A 19,240-nucleotide genomic window follows, 5' to 3' on the forward strand; every position below is an offset into this window, starting at 1 on the left:
TTCATGTACTGGGTACGCTGGATAATCTTGTCTTATACGTGGTGGTTGGCAGGGAGCTGCCAGAAGGAACTACTGGGTTTGCAGCTTTGATTCTACTCCCTGGCATAACTTACCTGAAGGATTCAGAAAGTTATAGACTCAAACAGCTTGCCAGTAGATCATGATCACACCTCTCAACTGTACAGAATTTCACAGAATGTCCAGCTTTTTGGCTCATAGTTTTGAACGGTGTCTCATAAAACTGTAGTTTAATGAGAAATCATTGGTAAATCTTTATGGGTTGAAGTCAGATCATAATGACAGACATTTGAGCTTCAGACTTCATCTCCTTCAGAAAACTCATGCTAAATGCAAAACTTGTTTTTCTATCAACTTTCTAAGTTTCCATGAGCAATATTTAAAAAGTATCCCAATTGTGGGTCCTTTGTCCCCACATTATGTATGGTTTTGCCTGTTTTTTTGCTCAAAGAGGTTGAGAAGTATGATCATGAAGTTCTAGTCAGCTTACACAAAGGCTGTTAACAATCTTATGATAGAGCTGAAAGACTACACTTTGAGATGATGCATGCAGTGATGGCAAAAAAAGATAACCTTGTTTGTCATAGAAATGTTCTCTAAGTGAAATATTCAGTGTGTGAGTGGCATAATTGAGAAAGGGAATGGGGATAACTGGTTAACATCTTAACTCAGAGACACAAAGTACTAGGTTTGGTTCCAACGTCTGGTTCTTGGCTTGGCTCGATACAGTCTGCAGACTGATAGCCTCATATTCACATACGAACCTATGAAGAATAATGTGTCAAAGGCTGTACTGCACATTTTGAAGCTGTGGCACAAAAGGGTGCTGTCAATCATAAGACAGATGTATCTGTGAACAGTTTAACCTAAGTAGATGGATTACCTCCTTCTTTTCCATCATCTTCTGCAGAGCCATATTACTTTCCTGAAGTAGATCAGTCCACTCTACTACCTTGTATGCAAGACTTCTGACTCTACCAGAATGGTCAACAAACAGATCTAGAGACAAAGCACTAAGAATAATGCAGCATATCCAAGAATCCTCACCCCATGCAACAAGTGGCTAAAGCCCTCCACAACTCATCATATTATCCCCTACTGGCTTGTCACTCAACCAACCTGTGTATGTGTATATATGTATGTTTGTGGTACGGAGGGTGGCATGTACAAGACACCTGACAGTGTAGGATTATATCCCAAGAAGATCAATAAAATTGATGGTTGTTAACAGTTTACTAATTGCACTTATACTAATACAATCAAATGAAATGTTTTCTGAACTAAGTGCTCTCTCTCTTGTAAATATATATGTAGAAAGTCAGAGAGACAGATACACGTGTGCATATGACTTTATGACTGACTTGTAATTTTGTGCAACTAATTTCAAACAACCGTTTTTACTTTTTATGGCTATGCTCATACCACACTGGTATGGTAGTACATTTAATAACATTAGGGAACTGTAAGGCCTTTTATTTAGATAAAAACAACATGTAGTCTTACACAATGAATTTGTAAGCGTATGATGGATATTGCTTATACAATCACAATACAATTTATTATTTTAGACATATTAATTACTGAAACATAAATGTTATGTGAGGACAAAGCACTAATGATACTCCTGAGACTCTAGAATCTAAGTGACAGAATGTATTGTCTGTACACGTGTGAGTAGCTGGGGTGTTATGACAGCACTCATTCGAAACAATGTCAAAGGTTGAATGTCAGAGGCATTATATGTGAATTGCCACTCAAAATGACACATTCTAATTGAGTTTTAAAAGAAGAATTAATTTTATTGGATGTTTTGAATCTAATTGGTTATGATATCTTATTGGAGTTTTAACTGAATGATTAATGCTATTAGGTGGTTTGAATTTAAATGAACATGATGTTTTATTTAATTAATTTTAGATATACTGACTGATGCAGCTATGTTCATGAAAACATCCTGCTTATTGTTATTCAGAACACTATGATTAATAAATATGCAGAGAGGTTTATTTTCATTTTAGATCTATCAGCAGATTTTTCATATATTTGTATGCTGCATTGCTCATATTAGTGTCTAGCAATCCTGGCAGCTTGTGTGGCTCAGTAGACTAGGGAAGTTAGCATTGGTGATGGCGTTGATGGTTCTAATCTGTAAGTATCCACATCTTAATATTCAAGATACGGTTATTCTTCTGTAATGCAGCTTTTCATCTATTGATGTATACTGCTACATACTTGTAGTACAAGCCTGATAAGAAATGTTGTTAGTCTTAAGTGTTGCCTGAATTTGTTTGATATTTACTATTTTATATGTATTAGACATTTTGTATACCTCTGCACTGGCTATGATGGGTTATGTTCACTTATGTGCCCCACCACATCCCAATATTTAGATAAAGTGCATGCTATTGCACTGTGTGATTGTGAGACTACAACATCTCAACAATGGCCTTGTCATATGAATTTCCATTTCAAAGGCTGCATGGTCGCATTTTCATGTAGCTTATTTGCCCCACATGCCCAATATCTATTTGCACAATGGAACTCACTGGATCTAATTTTGTGGTGTTCTTTTTATATGCTGCTGAGATAAGCAGATATTGACTGTGGATCACCTTACTTCCATACCCCCCCCCCATGCACACACACACACACACACACACACACACACACACACACACACACACACGCACACGCACACGCACGCACACACACACACACACACACCACCACCACCACAAGCACATCAAATTCTGGTTATATTTACATTAAACTGCTGTGACTTGGCATGGGCATTTATTTATTTAACACATGCTAACTAGATACATGATTTGGGCCATGGACCTTTTCAACTACGACATGGGCCAAAATAGAAAACACAAATGTTGCACAGTAATCATTAAGTACATTCGGTGGTTATCACAACATTTGGAACAGTAAAATTAAAACGTATCTGTCCAAATAAAAATGTTCCAGTACAATCAATGAAATATGACATTCATAAAAAATAACACCCAGCTTCCTAACAGGTCTACAGTTGAACCCTTTATTTTAGACTTCACTGATGTTTCATGTTGCTTATGAGATCCTGTAAACTACAATATGGAATGTAGGTGTCCTATTCAATGTTCATTCTTTCTTTGTATATAGCTCTGTACCAAGCCTGCATTAGTCATGCTAATATAGAGAAAAATGGATAAAACCATTGGGAAAGAAAGAATAACTTACTAAATATTAGCTTAAGACACCTCTAACATCCTCTCATCTTGCACCCTATTCAACACTCCCATCTTTGTCATATGAAGTGAACAAACTGGGTATGATGCAAAGACATTTCAACAAAGATATTTTCAATTATCTGCTTAGACAATCTTACTAGTTTCCTATAGAAAATCCTTCCAATAGATGACACAGTCAACTAAGTCAACCATACTTTCTCATATATTTTATATTGCATTTTGCCTCAGTTAAAACAAAAAGTTAAAAAAATATAGCTGCCCTCTGTATGACAACTGGGGATAAGGCATGGAAACAGTGGAAAACATTCCAAACAATACAAACTAAACAGGTTTAAAATACGCTTGGAAATCAAGTCAAAACCATAACCAGAACAAGAAAATAACACTCCTTCCAAATATTGCGAATAAGCCACAAAAACAATCCCAAGCAATGCTGAATAAATGTCAGCAAACTTCTAATGCACCGTGTTGAAATGTTAGCATTCGCAACATCATGTGCTGGCACATTGAAAAAAAAAAGATAAAAATCCAGAAGGATGATCTTGAACATTGGCATTCTCCTTTGCAGGAGGGCAAGCTCCCTTCACCCCCTGAATGTATATACATACCAATGGCAAAATCACCATACCTCAGAGAAAACGGGAATATTCCAAGAAATGGCCATCTCAAACGTGGCATATATAAATCTGTTTTTTTCAGCCATTCAGTCTCTGTATTTCTGGACTCTCTGAAGCAGGTTCTGTTATTTCAAATGGTTACCAACTTCTAACACATGGAAAGAAATTCAGTCCTAGACAACTTCCTGATGAAACAAATATTATCATTGTTTTTCATATTTAATAAATACTTTAAAGACACAGCTAGTGCTGACACACAGCATTATACTACAAATACCCCAAGTGATTTCACTGCCCCCATTACAAACTTAAGTTACAGTTTGTCAGTATATCTCTGATAAAAATAAATAAATAAAGCCTAACTCTCTTGCTCCTGATAACATCCTTCAGATATCTTCAAATTACCTCTGAGAACATACCATAGGATGTCCTATTGCAACACTTACTACTAAATCTACCTTTGAACTTTATGTGCCAAACTTTTTGAAGAAATCCTACATAATACCTATTCACAGAGGGAAAATTGTAAACTAATCTCTACACCTTTAGTCCAATATCTATTTTATCACCCCTCTCCAAAATACTACTGAAAAGTGTGTCAGACCAGCTATTAAACCATCTCACAAAAACAACTTACAATAATCCACTTAGCATGAATTTTATCCATAATGTAGCACTGAAACTGCATTGCATTACTTTATAAACACTACTAACCATAGATAAAAGCTGTGACCTCTGTACTGCTGCTATATTCCTGGATCCTTTTAAGGCGTTCAATACTATATCTCAGCCTGTCCTTCTTCAAGGACTCTCTATTATGGATATTATTTATAACACCTTAACATGGTCAAAATTACCTACTCAGTCAATCTTAATAAGTCAGATAATCATAACCATTCTCTTTTTTTTTCCTGTTAATATAAGTATTCCATATGGACCTATTTTAGGTCCAATTCTTTTGAGTATCTCTGTCAATAATATGTATATTAAAATCCCCAGTATGACATTAATTTAATACACAGGAGACTTCACAATCATATACACACCTAACTCCCTGACTTAACTACAATAATCAACCTTGGAAACTCTTCACACTATAGAACAATGACTCACAAAACAATGTCTCCTTCATAATGCTGATAAAAGAAAAATTACTCTTATTGGGGTGAGGGGAAAATCAAAAATTAACTCAAAAAACAACACATCAGTTGAGCAAGTTACTCCCATTGAACTACTTGGATTAATAACTGACCATAAACGGGTCTATATCACATCAACAAAGTGACAGTTCAGTGAATGGCATTTCATTGGAAATGCCATTCATCAAAATCCGCTCTTGTGGGGGACTGCACTCCCTCATCCCCCGCTAATTATATATACCAAATCCGAGATCTCATTACAGGGAGGGGGGGATTTCCTGATCCTCACTGTACCGCGATTTCAGTATGAACAGCTCAACTTACGTTCGATGTAAGTGAACCGAAAATACCATTTAGTGAACTGAATTTTCACTGAAGTAATATAGACCCCCCACAAACTGCACTTTGTCAACCACTTTGACTATGTTACATCACTAACCCATAAAAAGCTAGACATGTCCCATAAATCCAGGCCTTACATAACTGACACCACACAACTAAACACAGCTCATACTCTTCTCTTAACCACGTTACTTTACTCATCATCTGTCTTTAGTACGACTGCTAAAACACCTGTACAAAACTGGTAACAAACCTACAAAAAAGTGACTAAAAATTATGCAAATATACTCAATAAATCTCACCACTGTAAACCCCCAAAATTAAATGGTTAGAGCTACATCATCTGCTGATGTTTATTCATCTGAATACTATATAAACCTAATATATGTCCACCTATATCTACTCTTGTAATGAGATATACATCCACCAAAAACTTACTGTCATATTTTTATAATCTCTTACATGTGATTAAAGCAAATAACCATTTACACAAGACATGGATGCTACACCCCCCATATGTCAGCAGCAAAGCCAATCAAAACATATTTCTCAATTATTTAAAAATATAACTAGCTTCCAATGGGTCCTGCCCTTATATATGATAGCCCCATAATACTATTGTTCATTTCTTAACATCACACACTTCTCATTCTATCCATCCAGGATAGACTGACTACATAAACCTTCTTATCAATCACTGTAGCTCATTTCCTACACTTACTACTCACTAATGTCTTCCAATATACTGTTTATATCTCAACATAATCATAATTTCTTCCACACCCTTACCTCCATTCTTTCCTCTATCCACATTTACAGTAACGTAAATGTCCTTTTTCACCCTTTCATCCTTTCTTTTCCCTATCATCTCTTACTTATATATTACTTCTTTTATATTCTTCATCGTTCTTTGATATTGATGATTGTACCTCACTAATCACAAATTTATCATGTTGATTTCAGTTAAGTGCTACCTACATACTTAGCTACCACTGTAATCAAAAGATTTGTTTGTTATAAATCTGCTTTGTAAAACTGTGGAGCATTTCTGCCCAGACTTGTGATGAAAATGACCTTCTAGTCAGTTGGACTCTAAAATAAATAAATAAATAAATAAATATCAGCATATCACTACTACAGGCTGTATGCATGAGCAAATATTGATTATCAATATGTCTATATATGACAGAAAAATCCATACTACATAAAAGTCAGGCAGGTTTGTGTCTGAATGTTGGATCTGATTGTTATGTGCATGGTAATTCCAATTACAGGCATGAGCATTCATGTAGGTGTTCCTTGTGGATGCAGCAGGCAAACATGGGGGGAGGGTAGGTCAGGGTGGGGCTGACTAGAAGTCAGTATGAGATGGAATAAGATGATAGGAACCAAAGAAAAAAGTTCCATGCAACTGAAGAAGCTCATACTTGAAATGCCCACGGTGAGGAAGCATGTAGTTTTTCTAGGTGAGTAATTGTATTATGAGGCTGATAAAGGATCAGTAGAGAGGGACAGTTACTTCCCTGGACCTGGAGGCCATAGTATTAGTTAAGTAATTGCATTAAAAGAAGGATTTCTTAACAATAGCTAACACATAGTATCAAAAGAGAAGCTGTTATCCATGTCTATATTGTGTTCTCTTAGGACAGTATTTGTTTTATAGGGGTGTTGTTTACTATATAGATGCAAGGGTGTTTTTGATTGCCAAAGAAAATTGCAGTATTTATTTGCACTAGTGTTATACTGTGGTCTTAATATCAATAATTTCATGGGTTAGGCCCCTTTAGAGGATATCAGTGTCATCTTTTGAGATGATGACAGCTCTGAGTTCACTGTCATCAGCAAAATTAGTTATTCAGAGACCATTGATATCTGCTTGGAAATCAGTAAGGTATGTGATGAATTAGATTGGCCTCCAAAAAGAGCATGGTGAGACACCACTGGTGATCAACCTTTTGTGCCACTATCTTTGACTGGCAGGGGTCCTGTTTAACAATCATAAGGGTTCATATTTAATTTAGTCAGTGCTGGATAGTATCAAAGACCTTGCTTGGCTAAATCTAGGTAGACAGTGTTCACTAATTTTATGTCATCTATTGCTTTATCATTAGATTTAGCACACAGGACCTATAGTGTTCAGAAAGTCAAATCAGTAAGGATCAATGGCTTGTAAGCCTAAAATATAGATGTTTATGAGCTCCATAATAATATGTCCGAATGCACTACAAATTATGCTGATAAGGCTAATTGGTCTATTTCCTCTGGTTCAGTGGTAAGGTGACCTTTATATAGAGATAGCACAGAAACTTTCTGTCTAGGACTTGGCCACATACCCAACTGGCAGATTACACCTGAATAGGTTTAAGAAGGAATCGGTAAGGTAGTGTTTTATGCAAACAAAGAGGTGGGCTGGTATGCTATATATATATATATATATATATATATATATATATATATATATATATATATATATATATATATATCTACACACACACACACACACACACACACACACACACATATATATATATATATATATATATATATATATATATATATATATATATATATACATATCCACAGAGCTACATTTTAGAGATGGCTTAAAAGACTTGTTATGGGGTAATTATTGACAGTGGTATGGAATAAATAGCATGTTTGGTTGAACACAGTGGTGATATTTGAACTAAAATTTTTGGGTAATATGCTGACATGTCTTTCGGGTCAGAGTAGGTAACAGCATTTAACATCAAGTCAGTGATGTGCTGAATGTTGTTCCAAGAACTCCTGATACAGGTAACATTTGGATGAGGGGGTAATATTGAATTCATACCTGAACTTGTAGGTGTTGATCTTATGCCTCATTGGATTGTTTACATTTTTTGGTCACTTCTTACAAGAGTTTTAGCTTATTTCGTAGGGACAGCAGTTTTACTTCCTTTTATTGTAAAGTTTATTGCTACTAGGGTTGAAGTTATAGCACTATAAAGCTCATTTCTTCTGCTTCCTTACTCCTTTTTTTCTTTTGGTGTTGATCTTATCCCTAATTCTGTTGGTTAACTTTTGAGGTCACTTCTAACATGGGGTGGATTGTATTTATTTCTTTGGGTCAGCAATTTTTCTTTTTCATTTTATTGTCAAGTTTTTTGATACTAGGACTTAAGTTGTAGCACTATAAAACTTGCTGCCTCAGGTTCTTTTTGTTTTTTTTTTTCTGTTGGTGTTTTGACTTGCTTTGTTTATGCCTTTTTGTCTCAGATGCTCTTTCTAGACTATCCTATGTGAAATCTGAGTCAAAGACAGTGGCATTTACTGTATGTTTCAAACATTATTTTTCAACATCATCAAGCCTTTCTTAGCTGTAGAAGCCAGATGATTGATATCTAAGTGTACCAGAAGGACATTTGGTTCCCCTATTCTTTCGGACATCTGACTAAACACTGATGGATGTGGGAGCAATGCATGTCTCAAATTTCGCAACATTGTAACCTCTTCCTTACATCTAATTCCAGTGTCTGTCCATCAGCTTGAACATGGGCTATTTTCTCCATGAATTAAGCAAATAAAAATTGGAATGAGTGACAAAAATGCAGAATTTTCTGTTTCCTCTGAAGTAAGACAAAAACCTAATTAAGGCAATGGCATGAATGGCTGTAAAATTTGCTCCACCCAATGGCTCACCCCCATCCTGTTGCACTCAGCTATGTATGACTCCAACTAATTTTCTTTCTCTATCTCTTTTTACTTGGCCCATCCTTTATTTTAGACCTACTTCCCCTTCCCTTGTCATCTCCTATCTTTTGCTTTACTTTCTTAAGCTTCTCTGGTTCAGGAAAGCACTGAATGTTCATGTGTCCCTTTATTTGTTGAATTCTGCATAAGACCCCTCATTTGCCAAGTGTGAAACTTGACCACACATAAATAAATAAGCCAAAAAGGGTATAGCTTTGATGCCTCTGTGCTTTAACACTCACTTCATTGCTGTCTCACTATCATATATACATCAGCTATACCTTGGCTGATGCAAACATCAGATTCTTACAGCCCATTATCTCCATTTAGTTTGGACAGATCATCACAACAGCTAGTTTTCCAAAGAAAAGACTTGCTACCTTTTCCTCAACTGATCCATTATAGCTTGCCCAAACTATACTGATGCTTGCACATAAAAGAACTCTGACTTCTCAACTCATTTGTGAAATAGTCCTGTCTTCTGGCCCATCTTGCAACTCACTTATTTTAAAGACCCCCATAATAAAGAGAATGGCCAGGGAGATCAGAGGAGCATATAATCATAATATTTACTGATAATGGGAAAGTCCTTCCTGAGGGAGGGCAGCATTTCCTGCCCTTTTAATTCATTTTAATCTATCCAGTAGGTCTGCATTTTGGAAAGTCTTTTTAACTTTGTCCCAGTTGCCCAGTGTTTTTGTAACCCATTGAAAGAATTGATAAGACTGTAGTATACTGAAATTATCTGGAAACAAATGAAATGAGAGTGGAATGAAGATCGTTATCTGTTAATTACCCAAACTTGTACTGAACAGGTACCAGTCTCTCCTTTATGAGCCAAGTATTTTGTACTTTTCAGAATGAATTCTGCAAACACGGAAATTCATTTCTGGAATGCTGGATATTTAATCTTTTCTGTGTATCAGTCTGAACTAATTGACTTCACTAACTGTATCTGAAGTATTTCCTAATAATACCAAAACCCTGTAATGCTTTTCATGCCTCTTTAGCCTTGGTTGCCTTGGTTTCAAAGCCTTGTCTTGCATGTGCCTCTTTATCTAGCATTCCATTGCACATATACCTTTTTCTTGAGAAAGGAACATTCTGTATTTCTGCACATCTCAAGCTTTATCTTTCCTTTCTAATGAATTGTCTTTCTTTGAAACAAAATGCATACATGAAAACACAAGTCTGACTCTTTATTTCCAGGTATATTATTCTACCTTAACGTACTATAGTGAATTCACTAAGAATAGACTCACACTAACAGCTCCCCTTGAGGCCCCTGATGAAAGTTTTACAGGGACCTTTTTTTGTAGTTACCTTATATCTGTACTGCTATCTACTATCTTTATGCTACCTGACTCATAATTTGAAAATAAATTTTCTTTATCTGGTAAATAAACTTACAATTTCAATTTGACCACTAGGTGTCACTTGAGCATTTATGGGCTGTTTGCATTGACGTAATTACCCTATTCCTTAGAACCATAGTCGTTAGAGTCTTTACGTCTAAGTTCTGATGTATGTGCGATATATCTAAAACCTATACATTATTCTGAAAATCAATGTCTTTTAATTCTGTGGTTTCTAAAACTGATTAGGCCAGGAACTTTTTTTTAACTCTGCTGTTCCAGAACAGCATGGAAAAATGCCATACACATCCTTAACATGTCTCTGTGAGTCTTTTAAGTTGGACAGAATAAACACTGTTAACCCTACCTATTTTTCTTTTCTCTTTATGTATGCTGTAATGGTAAAATTACACTCCCCGGGATTCATAAAGCTCAGCGCAAGGCCGGCGTTAGGCTTACGCCGACCATGTGGCATGAAGATGGTGCAGTAGCACCAAATTCATATTAATGAAGGTGTGCTGCCGCCACAGCCACGTGCATAGGAAAGGAGCGCGAGTGCATAGGGCGTGTCGAAGTGCCGCACGGAGGCGTGGAAATGTCAGCTGTCGACGTGCAACCTAAAATGCTTGCATGTAACAATTTGCAAGCAATAATAATCACATCTGTCAGTGTCCATGGATACTGAAATGTATGCAAAGCATGCAAGACAGTTCCTGCGAACACAAAATGAAGAAGCAAACACAAATGCATGGTAGGGAATAACGGGTCCCTATCCCTCGAACAAATGACATTGAAAACCATTTGCCCGTAGTCCAATGCAGTGTAGATAGTTATACCAAGTGGAAGTGAAACGCATCATGTTAGCGTGCCGCCAATAGGTACGTCCAGCCCAATGGTCAGGGTCACCAGCTGACCCATATTGTGAGGGAGAGTGCACAGCTGGGCAGATGTGTCCATAACAAAAAACACGATAAATGTAAATATCTAGGAACCGTATGACAAAATTATATCCCACAACGCATGTAATAGTCACATACAATCGGTATGTCCGTATTTAACATGCCATATGTGACAGGAAATAGAATAAGCATGTAAACGAAACAGAAGGAGCATATAAACTGCTACAATAATAAGGCAGCATGTAGGCTTAAAGGAACAGTATTATCCAAAGCATTGACTGTGGGTATGTGTTGTCCAGTACAATCGGATATGTGTCCGGAATATATCCCATCCTGGACATAGGAAAAGGTGGCATCCTACCAATGATCAGAACAGTCAGCCAAAATCCGCACATCTGCGGTCCAAGCCGTACTTGTTAGGATGTGTCACAGTTGAACGGGTATTACCCGGGTGTACCAACCATGTCATGAAAGTTAAGTATGGGCGTGTACCTATGTGCGTGATGTATAGCATGTGGAAAGTGAAACATGCCAGGGTAGTCCACACAACCATACAGGTACCTGACATAAGTAGTTGTATGCAATGTGTAACCTTGACCGTGTCATGGGCCATCAACCAAAGCAGTGATGGATGGAGTGTCAGGAATATGTGTGTGTGGGGGGGATGGGTAATGGTATAATCCTCAAAGGCGAGACTGTGTCGTATGCAGAATAGGTGAACTGGAGGTGTATGAGGGAGCAGCGGGTGAAGCAGAAAGAAACACAAAGAACATGTATACACATCTGCAATACAACCAGACAGGCCCACAAACATATGAATATTAAAATGCACGATACAAATGTACAGAAATGTCACTGGCACATACCCACAAATTGGTCCTGATGGAACTGGTCAAATCAAATGCAACACACCTGGATGCATAATAGACTACCCAGCATCCCCTCCACAGCACACAACCCACCCCCATACCTGAACTTCCACCAAATCCAGCCATACTTGGCCTACTAGCTTGGTGCAGCCACATATACACATAGTGACCACTACTCATATGTAGTAGGTAGTGTCACCCTAGGCAGTTTCAGGATAGCAAACTATGTATCCCTTGCATGTAAAACCCCCAGCACATTTTCATAATGCCAGAAGAATGGTCAGTATCGGTCTTGTTAAATTTTTGGATATCCCTCTTGGGATAAGTAACCTGTGTAAACATTAGAATGGGTATCAAGACAAGATGTCCAGTCCTGTAGACATCTGGACACAAGTTGGAATGTGCAGTAGTGGTGCCTGAGACTGTCCAGCCCTAGATGGTCATGCAGAACCTACTACCCAGGATCAAACACCTGCCAGTGATGCACATGTCCCGACATGAATAATCGAGAAAATATATTGCACACATTCGCATAGTGGCACATGGAAAAAGGGTGATGAAGGCACTGACATAAACAGGATACCCCCTGATCCACTGTGTGAGGGACAGTTACTGTGTGGGTAGGTGTGTCCTGACCAACAATGATACAATGCCAAATTTCCTGTGATTGTAGGAAATAACTATGTACCATACTGCATGTAACAGTTGCTTAAAGCAGTCACGTCATGATAGAAAATACATAATTCGTACAAGAAACAGACTAACAACTAAAGTGCTAAAGGTATAGGCTCACAGCTAGGAAACTAATGAATGTTCTAAACCTGCACTGACCGTGGGTATGTGTTGGCCTAAACAATCTGGTGTCCCCAGAATATATCCCAACCTGTACATATGACAATGTGTCAACCCTACCAATGGTCAGAGCATTCGCACAATAAATAATCACTCACAAAGCCAGTGACCTTTGGAGGAAAGGTGTTGAATGAGAATGAATACTTACAACAATGAAGAGTAATAGACGCATTTAACTGCAGAAAATTAGTAATGTCTGAATCTGTCAACATGTTCCAAGTTAATAGTACTAATATGGTAGAAGTGTCCGTGATTGTCCCTGGTTTGTCATAGCCTTGTCCCTGTCACTGTAGAAACTAGTCCCCGAGTATCACAGAGGTCCGTACACATATGTACACCAACCAACTGTCACATCTGTTGACAGGACTATTGCATACCTGTAGTCAATTTATAACTGATGCCCAGAATAATATTCATTGTATCTTTAAATGAGTGAAATAGTCAAATGTGAAGGGAAACACGTGGAAACCCCCCCCCACCCTGTATTATGTAGTGGAACCACTCCCCGCCCTATATTATGTAGCACCAACCTAATAATGCGATCAGAGGTACCCAAACAGCTGCCTCTGTAAACACAGGTAGAATGCTAAAATCTGGACTAACTCTGTCCATGTGCTACATCTGATATTTGAACAGCGCCAGGGTAGTTCTTGTCACCAGTCGAACAAGCCTAAACCCGGACCAGCACATGAACACCCTGACAATCAAACACGCGTATGTGCGAGGACTATAAGCGTAGGAGTTCTGAATATTCTTGGAGTGAGTAGACATGCAGCACGGGTCCAGAGCAGTAGGAAACAGGGAATGTCAGAAGTGTAGTACTGTGGTTTTCCCAGCAGGAGAATGGATCCCTGCTGTGTAAGGGAAGTGGTGAGGCGTATGTCAGAGTAGCTATGAACCAAGGGTATACATATAAATGAGGCAGAACAACAGTAGTGTAGTGGTTAGAGCATCCGCCTAACATAAAGGCATTCCCGGTTCAAGTACGACTATATTACATATTAATTGTGTAATGAATGCCTCTGTGCTGTAAAGCCAACATTTATACATGTAAAGGTGACCACGTGTCTCGCATGGGGCCGTTAACCAGATTCCATCAATCAAAGTGGTACTTTCATAAGGAATAAGGCACATGTAATCCCAAAGATGTGGCTGTAAACATATGTAACTCAGAATAAGTAGAATCAAGTGCACCTGCGCGGGTGTACGCAGCTTGTAGCATAGCAAATGTATGTTGTCTTGTACACCTGTAACTTTTATATATATAGATATATAGATAGATAGTTAGATAGATAGATAGATAGATAGATAGATAGATAGATAGATAGATAGATAGATAGATAGATGTGTGTATAGATAAATATCCACAGACATAACAGAAATATATATATATATATATATATATATATACATATATATATATATATATATATATATAGATATATATATATATATATATATATATTTATATATATTTATATGTATATATATAGAACGCCGAAAGACGAAAGCAAACATAAGGGTTGTACTGCTATTCACACCAGAGGCAGGGTTATACCAGTGGCCATAACATCGTTGAAGTGCTACATCAGCATTATACACAAACAGAATGTAGTACATGTTGCAACCACCTACACTTGTAACCCACAAATCGTTCGTAATCCATAACACCAGGAAAGGCACGTATGTGCAAATATGAATGGATGATGAGCCTGTGAATACATGAGGTGGTACAAAATGTGTGTAGGGCCCCAACGCTCTGGAGAGGGCAATGCGTAAAGGTGTGTCATGGCTGCGATAACAGGTGTATAATGGCTGATATGCATGGAAACTCAACACAGGTGTGCTGGAGAAACTATGGTTATGCGATTATGGACACAGGAGTGCTAGGGTATGTTGCGCCGATTGCAATGGAGTGACCCGTGGAGGTCAGCTAGTACATAGGTGCGATTCCCAGAGTATCGTCTGCGTGGAGACATGCGTGAATGGGCGTATCATTGTCGGACGTTGTGCATCAGGGCTGGCAGCCCGACACATAAAACCTAAACGTCACCCATGAGTGGAATGGAGTTCTGCTGTAACAACCCCAAACCGGGAAAAGTAGAAGGACACAACTAAATGCAGACATCAATATGTTGACGTACAATCTCAGTAACACAAACACTCATTCTATTAACATTAATAATATGAATGTGCACAGAAACAAACCCAGTAGCAGGAATAACAGGCTGCGCATACGAGTAATAGGTCAAATGACACTGTCTCACATCACACTTATCAGGGGCACCCCAGACATGAAAAACGTGCGACATCTGTCCGCTGTATAACGTGCAGTATATTGATCACAAGTTCACCGGAGTGAAGTGTCGGTGTCATAATGACTAAGGCAATAGTATGCTGTTGAAGCAGAGATAAAACCCAATATGCATGTGTAAGTGTCTATGTCCGGGAAATGTATAGGTTAACGGACACACAGATGTATATACAGATAAAATATATATAGATAAAAACATATAAATATATATATATATATATATATATATATATATATAGATATATATATATATATATATATATATATATATATATATATATATAGATATATATATATATATATATATATATATATATATATATATATATATATATATATATATATATATATATATATATATATATATATATATATATATATATATATATATATATATATATATATATATATATACATATATATATATATATATATATATACACAGATATATAGATATATACATTTATACATATATATATATATATATATATATATATATATATATATATATATATATATATACACACACAAAGATATACTACAGATATATATATATATATATATATATATATATATATATATATATATATATATATATATATATATATATATATAGATATATATATATATAGATATATATACACAAACAATAGGTATTGATATATACATATACACACAAAACAAATATGTCATTGTAGATATACACATGTACATAACTAGGTTACTTTACAGCAATTAGGGGTAACATATATACAGCCCGGGCATATATGACTGGGAGGTCCAATAAATAAACGTTGTACCCCCCACACTGCCCAACAAGGCCGGTCAGACATACAGACAGGCAATAAAGATTACTACACTGCTGCTGTCCAAAACACCAGCAGGAAAGTAGCAGTGGGAGAGATCTGCAAGGTCTACACTTTAAACATGGATAACGGTGTCCCTTGCGGGACCCCAAAAAGTCAATGTATGTGTCAACCTTTTGTCATCGATGCGAGCAGGATGTAGGTGTACATGGAACAGTAGGTTGTACAAGTGTGATAATACATGGGTTGACAAAACGTACAACATGTGTCCCGAATCGGGAAGACTGGGCAATGTGTAGGGGTGTGCTCATACCCCAGCTGCACTCACAGTAAGTATATGTCATGAGTGCTGTAGAGGGGTGCCAGGTAGGTGGAACATGGGTATGCAATAATGGGCTTAAGTGTGCAGGTACTCGTTGGCAGAGATGTAGTAGGCCTGCCCAGTGGAAGTCATTAATATTCCTATGTGGGCATAGCAAATGCCTATACCTCCCAAACCTGAAGAGCACATCTACCGGATATTCTGTAAACCATCGGGGGAATATATAGAGACCAAATCAGTGTCGTGTATCCGATTATCATGGACGTCCATAGTTATGAATCAGAATGTAACAAAGTCCAAATAAACACTTCTAGAACTAGTGATATTAGGTGGACAAGTGGCAGAATACAGGTAATGACAGATGATATGTATGAGTCATAAAATGCATGTACCTCGACAAACATGAATGAATACATATGCTCTGTGACTGTCAATGTGTCTGGTTAATAGAACCAATCGTCTAAATGTGTCCCACAGGGTGTTATGCAGTGTTCTTGATACAGTGTTCATTCACCCCATTGGTATGTGAGGTCTGCTAGTGATGGAAAGTGCATAATTTGATGACCACCTCAGGTAGATGATAGCATAATAGATGAGGTTCCACACCCGTACACCTTTGAGTGACACTCCCTTCTGGGCAGTTGTGTCCTGCAAAATGAATGTTATGGCACATGGCCTGTGAGTTCAGGAAAGGAGGCCATATATTATGTGTAGTGGTGTCAGAAATTAATTTGTTGTATCAGAAACAGCTACATGTAATAGGAAACAGTATTAGCAATTATAATGCTACAAGAATAACCTTAACATATGCAAATCGTGGAAGTAGTCAGTTTACAACTGGCTGTGGGTATGTGTTGCCTTGACACATGTGATAGCTCTACATATAGGATCTATAGGGCCGCCACCATTCTGAATGGCCAAAGTGGGACCTGCTCTGTAGAAATGTCAGACGTACCAGGGCAGAGCATACCTACAGCCATGCATAGTACAGCAATATACGTATCAGCACAAATCAAAGCGTAGTCTAACAGCTGTAAAGTTGCTTATGCTACTACATATAACATATCGAAGTGTCAAGTATACAAGACCTGTAACAAGCAACCACTACAGACATGTAGAATATGAGAATGTCCCCTAATCAGGACAGTTGCAATGGCTAGAGTATCGTCACATGACATATGCCTAACGAGGGACTGTCCCATGCAAAGTGGGAAAGGTGTTATTCCTACAGTCTCCCGTCGTGCAATCTGAAAGGTGGAAAACGTGCAGTAGGTATGCGGTAGCATGACTCTCCAGACAGTTGCGTTGACAAAATCATATTCACGTCAGCATTGCAGAGTATCAGTTCCCATGTATCAGGCAGATGGGAACAGATCGTATGAGGAACACACATATAATATGATTACGTCACTGGACAGGCCGCTGAGTCCGTACAGTTGAACGCCTGCCATCGCCAAATGGTTAGACATACCCGATACTGTAGTCATGTAGTCTGATGTAATACGCATCACAAGGGATCGCACACACCCAGCGTGAGTGACAAATGTAAGCAGAAATTTTGGTGAGCGAGCGCCTGTAAGTGTGTTTGTCTACCAGTTTGCCAGTAGTGCACGGTCAAAGAAATGTGGAGTCTAAACAGGTAAAAGGTGCTGTAACCAGAGATCAGAAGTGCTTAACACTGTGCAAACCCACGCACACCTGCTCCCATCTGCTGGAATGTGCCTTACCCAGTCCATATCCAAAGGCAGCGGTCTGTCCGCAAACAAAGAACTGCCCTATTCATGTGTTGGTAGGTGGACCATGGGTATGCAAATAATGGGCTCATATCTCATGTGAATTAACAATAGACCATGGCATATGTACAGACAATAGACCAGACACACACACCATGCAGTGCAGTCATCCAACAGTATAGCAATGTACTGGCAGATATGTCCAGACCACTGGTGTATGCATGCCTGGCTGTCCTGTGTGTCAGTGTGTGAGCATGCCCAGTATGACTGTTATGCATGCTGTCGACCGACATTATCATCATACCGCCATGTGTGTAAGCATGCCAAGTATGGACAACTGTATCGCATGTGTCACATGTCCAGATAGTCAGTAATGTGTCGCCGACCCCTCTGCTTTATACAGACAGGTGTCATGCTATGTCTGCAGGGTAGCTAATGGTCATGTGGCATTGACAGCTGCTACATGTCTGCATAGCGTGGGGGGACATCCATCCACATCCACAGTCCTACACAGCACCGTGGGTGGCGCACATGACTCTTACATGTGTAGGTTGGATGGGGGGCACAGCTGACAGTTGTACACATCTGCCGCTACTGTACTGGTATGCCAGGTACTCCATGTCAGTGTGTGGACCTACCTAAATTGCCGGTTGGAGGGATACCAGTGTACGTCAGATCCCAGCGTTAAATACCAGCACAGTGGTGTTGGATGTCCTAACTTTCACAACCTACATCAAACCGGCTGGCCTGCTGCAGTCTGTGTGTGTCTTTGGGGGTTGGGGTCATTCATTGGGCATATCTATAGGCCATTGTATATCATTTGTCTGTATTGGTCCACACCTGTCCAGCTGCATGGAACATGTGTGGGCTGTACGGACACACATGATGTTCATCCCATAATCTGCAGTGGGTTAGGACACCCTGTGTACTACTGGCTACCATTGTGACCCCCGTATGTGCTATAGATGTCATAGTGCCACTATGGATGTGTACTGTCTGCTGCCCT

Source organism: Protopterus annectens, chromosome 1.part0, assembly GCF_019279795.1.
Source record: "Protopterus annectens isolate FY-2018-M chromosome 1.part0, PAN1.0, whole genome shotgun sequence".
Taxonomy (NCBI): domain Eukaryota; kingdom Metazoa; phylum Chordata; order Ceratodontiformes; family Protopteridae; genus Protopterus; species Protopterus annectens.